Source organism: Erigeron canadensis, chromosome 9 (genome assembly GCF_010389155.1).
Source record: "Erigeron canadensis isolate Cc75 chromosome 9, C_canadensis_v1, whole genome shotgun sequence".
In the NCBI taxonomy this organism is placed as follows: domain Eukaryota; kingdom Viridiplantae; phylum Streptophyta; class Magnoliopsida; order Asterales; family Asteraceae; genus Erigeron; species Erigeron canadensis.
The window spans coordinates 3,675,207-3,684,926 of NC_057769.1; the positions used below are offsets into that span (position 1 = coordinate 3,675,207).

At 36.4% G+C, this 9,720-nt stretch overlaps 1 pseudogene; it reads left to right on the forward strand.

Annotated features, from left to right (window-relative positions):
* Nucleotides 1–1,032: 1,032 nt before the first annotated feature.
* LOC122581547 lies at nt 1,033–9,004 on the forward strand (annotated as a pseudogene).
* Nucleotides 9,005–9,720: the final 716 nt, after the last annotated feature.

Below are 9,720 nucleotides of genomic sequence, written 5' to 3' on the forward strand. Positions count from 1 at the left end.
GTCGGTTATTATTACGTCACATATTGGCTAACTTAGCAATACATCAACATATTATTCCAACATACTAGATTTACATCCTCAATTTATTTTGCCTCAACCCACGTACTAATCTCAATATGTCATTGTCACATCATCATTCATATTAAATACATGTCACACTCAACCGCTTTTGAATTGGGATGATTTGGACAGACCCGATACTAGCGATATATTAGTCTTGTGTTTTTTTTTTCAAAAACTTATTTTGCAAAATAAGGGTCATATGTGCCCATTTTGAAAAAAAGGTTTCAATTGAAAAGTGGCATGACTCAAAATGAAATTTGAAAAGCATCTCTTGTTACTAGTCATATGGTGCGTGATGTGGTGGTGTGAGCGGCGGTGGTAATGACGGGTGGTAGTGGCGGCGGCGATGACAGTAGCAGTATGGTTTTTAATATTAAAGATATTGATGTAAAATACGATAGTGTAGTTATTTTAAGGGTTGAGAGATCCATGCTGTAAATCAATTTTTTAAAGATATTATTAGGGAGGTAATTTTGGTTTATCAACTAATTTTTTTTAACAACTTGGTAAGAAAAAAAAAAAGAACAAAGGTAATGCTTTATAGTATGGTATAGATAAACAATATTGGCCTCATTGATTTTTGACATCATTAATTGACCCAAGGGTTAAAACTATTGTTTGAAACTTATTTAATGGTTACACTTAATCATATCATCATATATAAGCCGTTCAATAAAAAAAAAAAAACTTAATCATATATACATTTAGTTTTGATTAGAGACAGGGATAGTAATAGTGATATTTAATAACGAAAAGTTCAATAAATAAATTTTCTGAGATATTATACGAATAAATATGATAATTCACTCAAGTTTTGACCATAGATTTAATAATTTATTATTGAAGTGAAGATATTAATAAGATTTGTTATAAAAAAAAAAAAAAGAACCGTGTGATAAAGTTATTTAACTGAACAGAGTACGTAGGTTTGAAGACCGGCCCTAGAGAGATATCATCATCATCAACGACATGAAACGGAAACTCGAAGTAGATGAAGAAGAAGCAATGCAAACAATGAGTAATATGATTCCTAATGCGGCTCGCCTTGTCAATGATTTGCTTTCCTCTGTTTACATGTTGCGTAGCCGTACTACTTGTGATCATAATAATACTTATCATCTCCTCGACTCCAAGCTTAAGGAATTCTCTCAAACCGCTTTCCCCCGCGACATGGCCTTCTCACACCACAACATTTATCTTGCTTCTGTTTGTTATCGCGATATCTTCCTTTCTTTATCTGCTCCCGAAGCACTTGTGCTGCTTTACGTGCACAAACAATCTGCTCTTCTTACTTCCCTTCGATGCTTTATCGAATCCGTTTCCAAACGTTTCTATTCAGTCTTTACGCCTATCCTCTTACGCTTTTGTAGGTTGCTCCTTTCTTCCGTCGTTCATGATGACCCTTTGTATATATTCTGTCGTAATCATCTTGGATTAATGCTCACTTCTGTTTCCATCTCCTACTCCTCCTCCCCAGCCCCATCATACAATAATGATGACAAGAACGATGATGTCGTCATTTCAGCTCATGATTTACTTCCATTTGCATATCAGATTACGACTAATTTGTCACACTCCCTTTCCACCGACTGTAATTCAGTGAAATTTGGATGCGATGCCATTGATTTTACTAACTTTGTGCGCCCTATCACCGACTCAATCCTTCTTCATCAGGAAGTCCCTATTCAGACTCCACTACCAATGCACTATTGCTACATCCATGACTTTCTTTTTAACATCTTTCTTGTTCTGTTTTCAAAAATGAAAACCTGCCTGGACAAAGTGGAGGAGCAAGCAGACAGAAATAATATCGGGTGGGCTCGCTATCTCTCTATTTTGACCCAACTGTATCACATTGCTAAACTATATCAGGGTGCAGAGGAAACCTTTATGATGGATATGAGGCTTAATTACAGGGGTTCTTTGTGTTATCTCATTCTTAGATATGCCATGAGAGGTGAGGATTACAATTGGATTCTTCACCATAAAGATCTCGTTGACTCTCAGTCTAGGAGACATTTGGTTATGTTGTTACTTCCAGAGCTAAAGAATGACAGACGTCCATGAGATGCTTATTGACAGATCACAATTGTTGCCTGAATCTTTTAACTATATTATACAAGCAGAGACCGATGAATTGCGTAGTGGCTTATTCGTGGGGTTCAAAAATGAGGAAGCTACCGGCCCTGGTGTATTACGCGAATGGTTTCTCTTGGTGTGCCAATCTATCTTTGATCCCCATAATGCTTTCTTCCTCCCTTGCCCCAATGATCGAAGAAGATTCTTTCCTAATCCAGGTAATTGAGCTTCATTATTATATAATAACCATACATTTTTCTCACATCTTTCTCACAAGTGATTAAATTTTGAGAAAATGGTCGGTATGGTCTAAGGCCTTACCCAACCCAAATTATTTTCTCACATCTTTCTCACTGTCACATCAGCACCATATCACCTCTTTCTCATTTCTATTCCCAGAAAATCGTTAGGGTTTTGAAGTTTTAATGGGATGTTTTGGTCTTAAGGCCTGTATAGTTGGTTGTTTGGGAGTCCCATCGGTTTTCTTGTTCACCAAGTAAGAAACCGTAGATTTTTATCTATCTATCTATCTATATATATATATATATATATATATATATTTTAGCCTATGTAGTTGTAATTTTTTGTAGGGTTAATTACTTGAAAAGTCCCTCAATTTGTCACTGAAATTTTTTGGGGAGCCAACAAAAAAAGTTCTATTTTAGGGTATGAAAACGGCTAAAATTACTATAGTACGACCATGATCACTTTTTGCTGACGTGTACAGTTGCTAGCTGGTTTTATCCTTATTTTTAAGGGATAATTACTTGAAAACTTGTCACTGAAACCTTTTCTTGGGCTCCAACAAAAAAGAGTTCAATTTAGCTATAAACTTCTTTATATTCCCTTGTACCACATCAACAACTAGCCACTTCCATTTCAAAACCACCGCTGCCGGCGTCGGAAACTTGATTGCATACGAACTTACCAAAATCTGAACAATGCTTTCATTCCAAATCACTGGATCTGCAAAATCCATCTACCAATTTCACAAACACACACAACTATCAAGAACTACCACCACACACCTTCGATTTCTCTGCCATCCTAATTGTCCCTTGATTCCAAATCTAATTTTGGCTTCCCCACAACTGATTAGGTCTCCCGTGAAGAACTTTTTTTGGTGAAAAACAAATAAGATTGATTAATTTAAAAGTGTCAGACTTGGGTATTAAAGTTCGTTGTCGGAATAGTAGCGGTATTTATGGTGGCGGCTATGGAGACTTCACGGTGGCGTTAAGTAAAAACTTCACATCTTTAACTTAGGTTGTTTAATAAGAGTTGAACATGAGAATGGTTAGATAGAGACAATGATACAATCAGGATTATTCAAATTGTTTCATGATTTCTGTGGCCGGATCTTCGGTGTTTTGTATAGAGATATGACTTGGAATTTCCATGTAATCCGTAAATGAAATAAAATAAAGAGAAATTACATTCAATTTTTTTTTGACCGGCTACTTACACGAGACCCTACAAAAGTAGTTTTAGCCGTTTTTATACTCTCAAATATATATATATTTTTTTTGTTGGAGTCCCAGAAAAGGTTTCGGTGACAAGTTGAGCCACTTTCCAAGTAATTAACCCTTCTTTGTGCTGAGCATTAATAAAACTCCCTAGTTGTAGCCATAGATTAGTTCACACACATTGTGTAAGATACCACGTTATATTCTCGTGTTCTTTATTTATCTTGTATTATTGCTTCCGCTGTACAACCTGTTCCTAACAAGTGGCATCGGAGCTAAGAGTTGAATCGGTTCTATTCATGTTTTGAGGCTGTCGTTTTCGTGATTAATGGGCTCGGTTTTGCTTCCCTTGTTCCCTGGTTTACCACAACGATCAAGACTACCACCAGCAGCCGCATATAGGGTTTCACAGCCCTTCTTTGCTGCCGATTGCCGCTGTTCACTGCTGATTTGTTGTTGATTGCTGTTGTTCTCTGCTGATTTGCTGTTGGTTGATGCTTTTCACTGCTGAGTGTGGCTGATTTGCTGTTGTTTGTTGCTGATTTACTGCTGTTTGCGGCTACAATCTGCTGTTTTTTACTGTGTTAGCTGCTGGAGTTGTTGCTGTTTTTTCTTCTTGTCCAATTAATCTTTTGTGTCTGGTTTAGAGCAGTGATTCGCTCTGTTCTCGCCACCAGCTTCTGCTTTGTTGCAACCCTTGATTGCATCAGATCTGAAATTTGTTCAAATATCCGATTGAGGTATTCTGTTCGGTTGAATTTGTTTAATTTTTGATCGGGAGATATAAGGTTGTTGTTTGATTGGTTTTGATGTAAAGTTGGGCTCGTTGATTCGTTAGTTAACGAGTTGAGTTGACGGTAAAGAACTCTGGGACTCTAGGTAATCCACTTGAGTGTATTAGAAAGTCTAAACGTGTACGGGCTCGAAAAAGTCTAGAAATTTACGTTGGGTTCGGAAGACTAGGGATCCGAATGAAATTTCTCTTAAAAAGTTACCGTTAGTGGAGTGTTTTCCCTAGAGAAGTCTTGAATCTACTTTGTGGGAGTTAGATGGGATTGAGGATATGAAGCTGAGGTGTGTTATGACCGTGTTGGGGGCATCTAAGGCTCCATAGGGGGCCTCTGTTTATCGATGAGTGGGGTCCACTGCAACTAGGTGTATTAGGGTGGACGGAGTGGAGTAGGCACCGGACCGGTACCGGGCCGGTACCGGATGGCATACCGTGCCGACCCCCCGGTACCGGATGGGTGGGGAGGAGTCTGGGCACAGTGGTGCCGGTTTTGCTGCCGCTACTTGTGATCGTTGGCTGCTTTTCCAATGTTTTTTTTTTTTATTTTTATTTTTACTGAAACCAGATCGATGGATATATATATACTATATATATATATTAAGTTGCAGGGAGTTTGGAGAAGACAAAATCAAAGAGTAGGCATATATTTTCAATTTCAACCCTGAAACTTTTAACTATTTACTAGAATGGTCCAAAGTGTGTTTTTTTTTGTTTTCTATACATTAAAATTATTATTATTATTATTAATATTTTGATTGGTTTATAAAATTAATTACAGAAAAAATTAATTACAGTTATAAAAAGAAATATTAGTTTTATATTAAAGTAATTTTTTTAAAAAAAAGAAAAGAAATATTAGTTTTTGAAATACAAAGTAAATTAAATAGAAAAAGGTGGGGAGGGGAGGGGTGGCGAGGTGCTCCTAGCATTAGGGGAGGGGAGGGGAGGAGAAGAAAAATCGGGGAGGGGAGGGGAGGAGTGGGCAAGCTCTCCCCCCACCCTTATGGTTTGAAGTTTGGTTTGTTCATTGAGCTGGAGCTCTACTTCTGTTCTATGTGTTTTGGAATTATTGTTTGTTGAAGACTAGGATTTTTTGTGTATTTGTTGGCGACTTGTTTTCCCTCAAAGCCGGAGATTGTTGGGTTTTAAAGTCCTTATGGATTGTTTGGGCCTTAGGGCTTGTTTAGTTTTGTTTAGAAGGCTTATCGGTTTCCATGTTCACCAAGCAAGAAACCATATATATATATATATATATATATATATATATATATATCTCCTAACCTATGTAATTGTAATTCTTTGTACTGAGCATTAATGAAATTCTCTAGTTGTAGCTGTGGATCAGTTCACACACATTGTGTGAGATACCATGTTATCCTCTCGTGTTCTTTATTTATCTTGCTTTATTGCTTCCGTTGTGCAACCTCTTCGTGATAAAAATATCACTAGCAACCATACATCTTTTTCACATTTTTCTACCCTTTTTCTATTTAATAAATAAGACAAACCTATGCTTTATTTTATAGGTGAAAAAAGCAACCACAAACCCCACTGTCCCTGACTCCCTCTACTCACTTCACCTCTTTCACCAACATGGCTCACCTTCTTGTTTTCTCAGATTTTCTTCTCAAGAAACTTCATCTATAAAACATCTCCTCGTTGCCAACCATTTTCTAATCAAAGTGCCTAGAAAATGGCCGTTGGGGAGGGTCTAAGGGTTCAGAAATGCCCACATGATACCTCAATTAGGCCGGTCACACCTGAGTATTGGGTAACATGTGTAGACAAAAGTTCATCCATTTCTTTTTTTACATTGATTGAATAACATTTATGGATTTTCCAGCACATAGTGTTAAGGGATTATTCACTACTAGTGCCTCAATGTACTTTTCCATTTATATATGGCACTATAAACTTTTTTTATTGCATTGGGAGTGCAATAAAAAAAGTTAGCAGTCATGTATAAATTTGTAAAGTTCATTAGGCAACCACTTCAATCAATAAAAAGTTTATGGTGCAACCTTGCACAAATGGAAAACTACATTGGCGCACAATGATTAATCCCTAGTGTTATATACTTATATACCATTAATCTCCATTATGCTTGAATGTAACTCTGGCAGGCACATTATGGTTTTTTCCACTTGTTATTTTGACTCTGTCATACTATCTTGTTTTGATATTACATAATGTGAGTAATTTTTCATGTTTGCAGCATCGAAGGTGAACCCAATGTACCTTCATTATTATCAATGCGTAAAATGCAAGTCGGCATTGTATTTGGCCGGACATTCCTCTTGCAATTGGCTGGAGTTGATATCTCGTTGGATGATGTAAAGGATGCAGATCCATACTTGTATAGTAGCTGCAAGCAGATATTGGATATGGATCCTTGTGCAGTGGATGAAGACGCCCTTGGTCTAACCTTCGTTTGGGAGTTTGAAGAGTTAGGGTCCATGAAAGTTTTGGAGCTTCTCCCCAATGGAAAACACATTCCTGTGAATAGCAGAAATAGGAAAGAGTACGTTCATCTTGTCATTAGACATCGGTTTGTGACGTCTATTACCCAGCAGGTTACCCGGTTTGTTCAAGGATTTACAGATATTGTTACAAAGGATGAAATTCGGGAATTATTTTTCAAGAGCATAGAGCTTAGAGACCTTGATGGGATGTTGTATGGGAGTGAAAGTGATATCTCTGTCGACGATTGGAAAGCACATACAGAATATAAGGGCTATAAAGTGACCGATTCCCAAATATGCTGGTTCTGGAAGGTATGTGTTCTCTCAACTTTCCTTTATTTTCTTGATTTTGCAACATATTAATTATTACTTTCAAGCTATGTTTTCTAACATACCAGGTATATCAGCGAGTGGATTAACATCAATTAGTTGCACTTTCAATATTTTACCATCATAGTTTATATCAGAACTTACTTATACCGCAAAGTACCTTAAACGTATGTGAATGTGGGTACTGCGTTCTTCTGGTTCTTGTGACATAGTATTTGTATCGTTATGTAATCAATAGGACACTATAGGAGATTCTGTAGGCAGCTTTGGGACCTTATATTTGGTACTAATCTTACACTTCCTCACTGCTCTGCCATCATGGCGACATGTGACATCTTGCTTATCATCGTACCACTTGTCTAGTTGAATAGGACTGGGTTGGCGATATCTATCTAGTTCGTCTGGCAAAATAAGTAAATGAACTGGAAGAAAAACCTGGACCCAAAAATCAAGGAGGTAATGTGTTGGTGCATTTCTGTAGCATTCTAGAATGATCGTCTGAAGCTTGTATTATTTGTAATAGTTTGGAGTTAAATTTTTATTTGTTTTGGTTAAGTTCAGGCAAATTTAGCAGGGAATGTTAAACTCGGACGAGTTTAGCTTGATCCGCCCGAATTTAAGTCAGGCCCATGGACCTGTGAATTCGGGCCAAGCCATGTAGCTTATATAATGGTTTCTTTTCGGTTTTGATCCAGAAACTGGTCAGATTGCCATGAAATCTGGAAACTCATCTTTTAGATGAATGACTGATGGCTTTCTTGTTCTACAGAAGAAGATACTACCCAGTAACACTAATAAGTAATTATTTGCTTTGTAGGCTGTAGCCTTAACATCCATTGACATCGACCAGCTGTTGAAGAATGAGCTTTTATAAGAATCATCTTAATCACATTCAACTAAATTATAGGTGATGTTGCTATTAACACCAGGCTGTAGGTGATGTCATCTATAATCTAGCTCTATACGTTACATCACCACCAGAAACCTTTCTCAACTGTTAAAACTTTTCACTGCAACCACATATTACACGGGTTCCCTGCTAGTTCTTCCATATAAACTTGTGCTTAAGCATATGGAACCCCACAAAAGAAATTTTATCCGGTTTCATGCCCTCAAATAGAACTTTTTTTGTTGGAGCCTCACAAAAACAAAAGTGTCAAAATTGAAGTACTTTCCAAACAATTAGCCCTATTTTAATTCACTAGTTATTTTTTGGATTGGCTATACTTATTGTCTTAAAATCTAGTATTTAAATCAATGAAACTTATATAATGGATTGGCTATACTTATTGTCTTTAAATTTATAGTCATTGTGGTTTACGACATGTCTTGCGTATACATCTCTGGCAGATTGTTGAGGAGATGACTGCAGAGCAACGCAAGGTTCTTCTTTTCTTCTGGACGTCAGTGAAGTATTTACCTGTAGAAGGTTTTGGTGGCTTAGCGTCAAAGCTATGCATTTGTCTATCAATAGAGACAGTGAACCGCCTGCCTTCTTCTCACACATGCTTCTACCAATTATGTTTTCCTGCTTACCCATCAGAGGATGTGATGCAAAGACGCCTAAGTATTATCACTCAGGAACATGTTGGCTGCAGCTTTGGAACATGGTGAATCAGTTTCTTCTGAGCCATCTTCTTGTGCTTAGTTTGGTACAGATTTTAGGGTAAATTCTCATTAAATTTCTCAGAATTTAGTGTAAATTATCAGGAAATTTTCTCAATGTATTACTTCATTAGACACCATGATGGTCTTTTTATTACCTTTAGTCATTAGGTCCAATTGTCGATCTATATTCCCTGTTAAAGCATCTTTCCCCCTCATTTTCTCGTATGACATATTTGATATGTCTCATTTCCTTTAATTATCTTTAAAAAAAATCTTAGATCTACCCAAGTTACTCATTATCGTTATTCGCTAATTTGAATATCTTTACCTAATATACCTTTAATAAAATTATTTACAACATGCGTCCTTTAATCCTTAAATTAACTATCTTACCCCCGTTTTAAATCAATTTTTTTACATTAATAATCACACCGTTGTTGCGCCGCCGCCACCGCCACCACACCGCCACATCTCGGGTATGTGACTATCATCATCTATAATTTTAAACATTTTCATTTGATAATATTCATATTGATCTATTAGTTATACCTTCCTTATTCGTTTATTTTTTCATTTATTATAACTTATTTTTATTTATTATATTTTACGCTTTATAATTTATATTTATGAAAATGGTAATGAATTTTTTTTAACTCATCAGAACATTATCTTCTATGCTTTTTGTAAGCACTATGTTATATTATTTTCTTATAGAAGTGTTTGATTTGAAACTAACATCGTTACGACATCTCGTATGTTGTCTATTATCATTGTTGCATCACGCAGACATTCATCTATTATATATGTAATAGGTATATATTGTATTATATCACATAAATAGAAAATATATATTGTAAATAGAAAATGTGGCTTTTGCATGCGATTCTTTGGATTACATGGTTATCTTACTTATCTCTTGGCG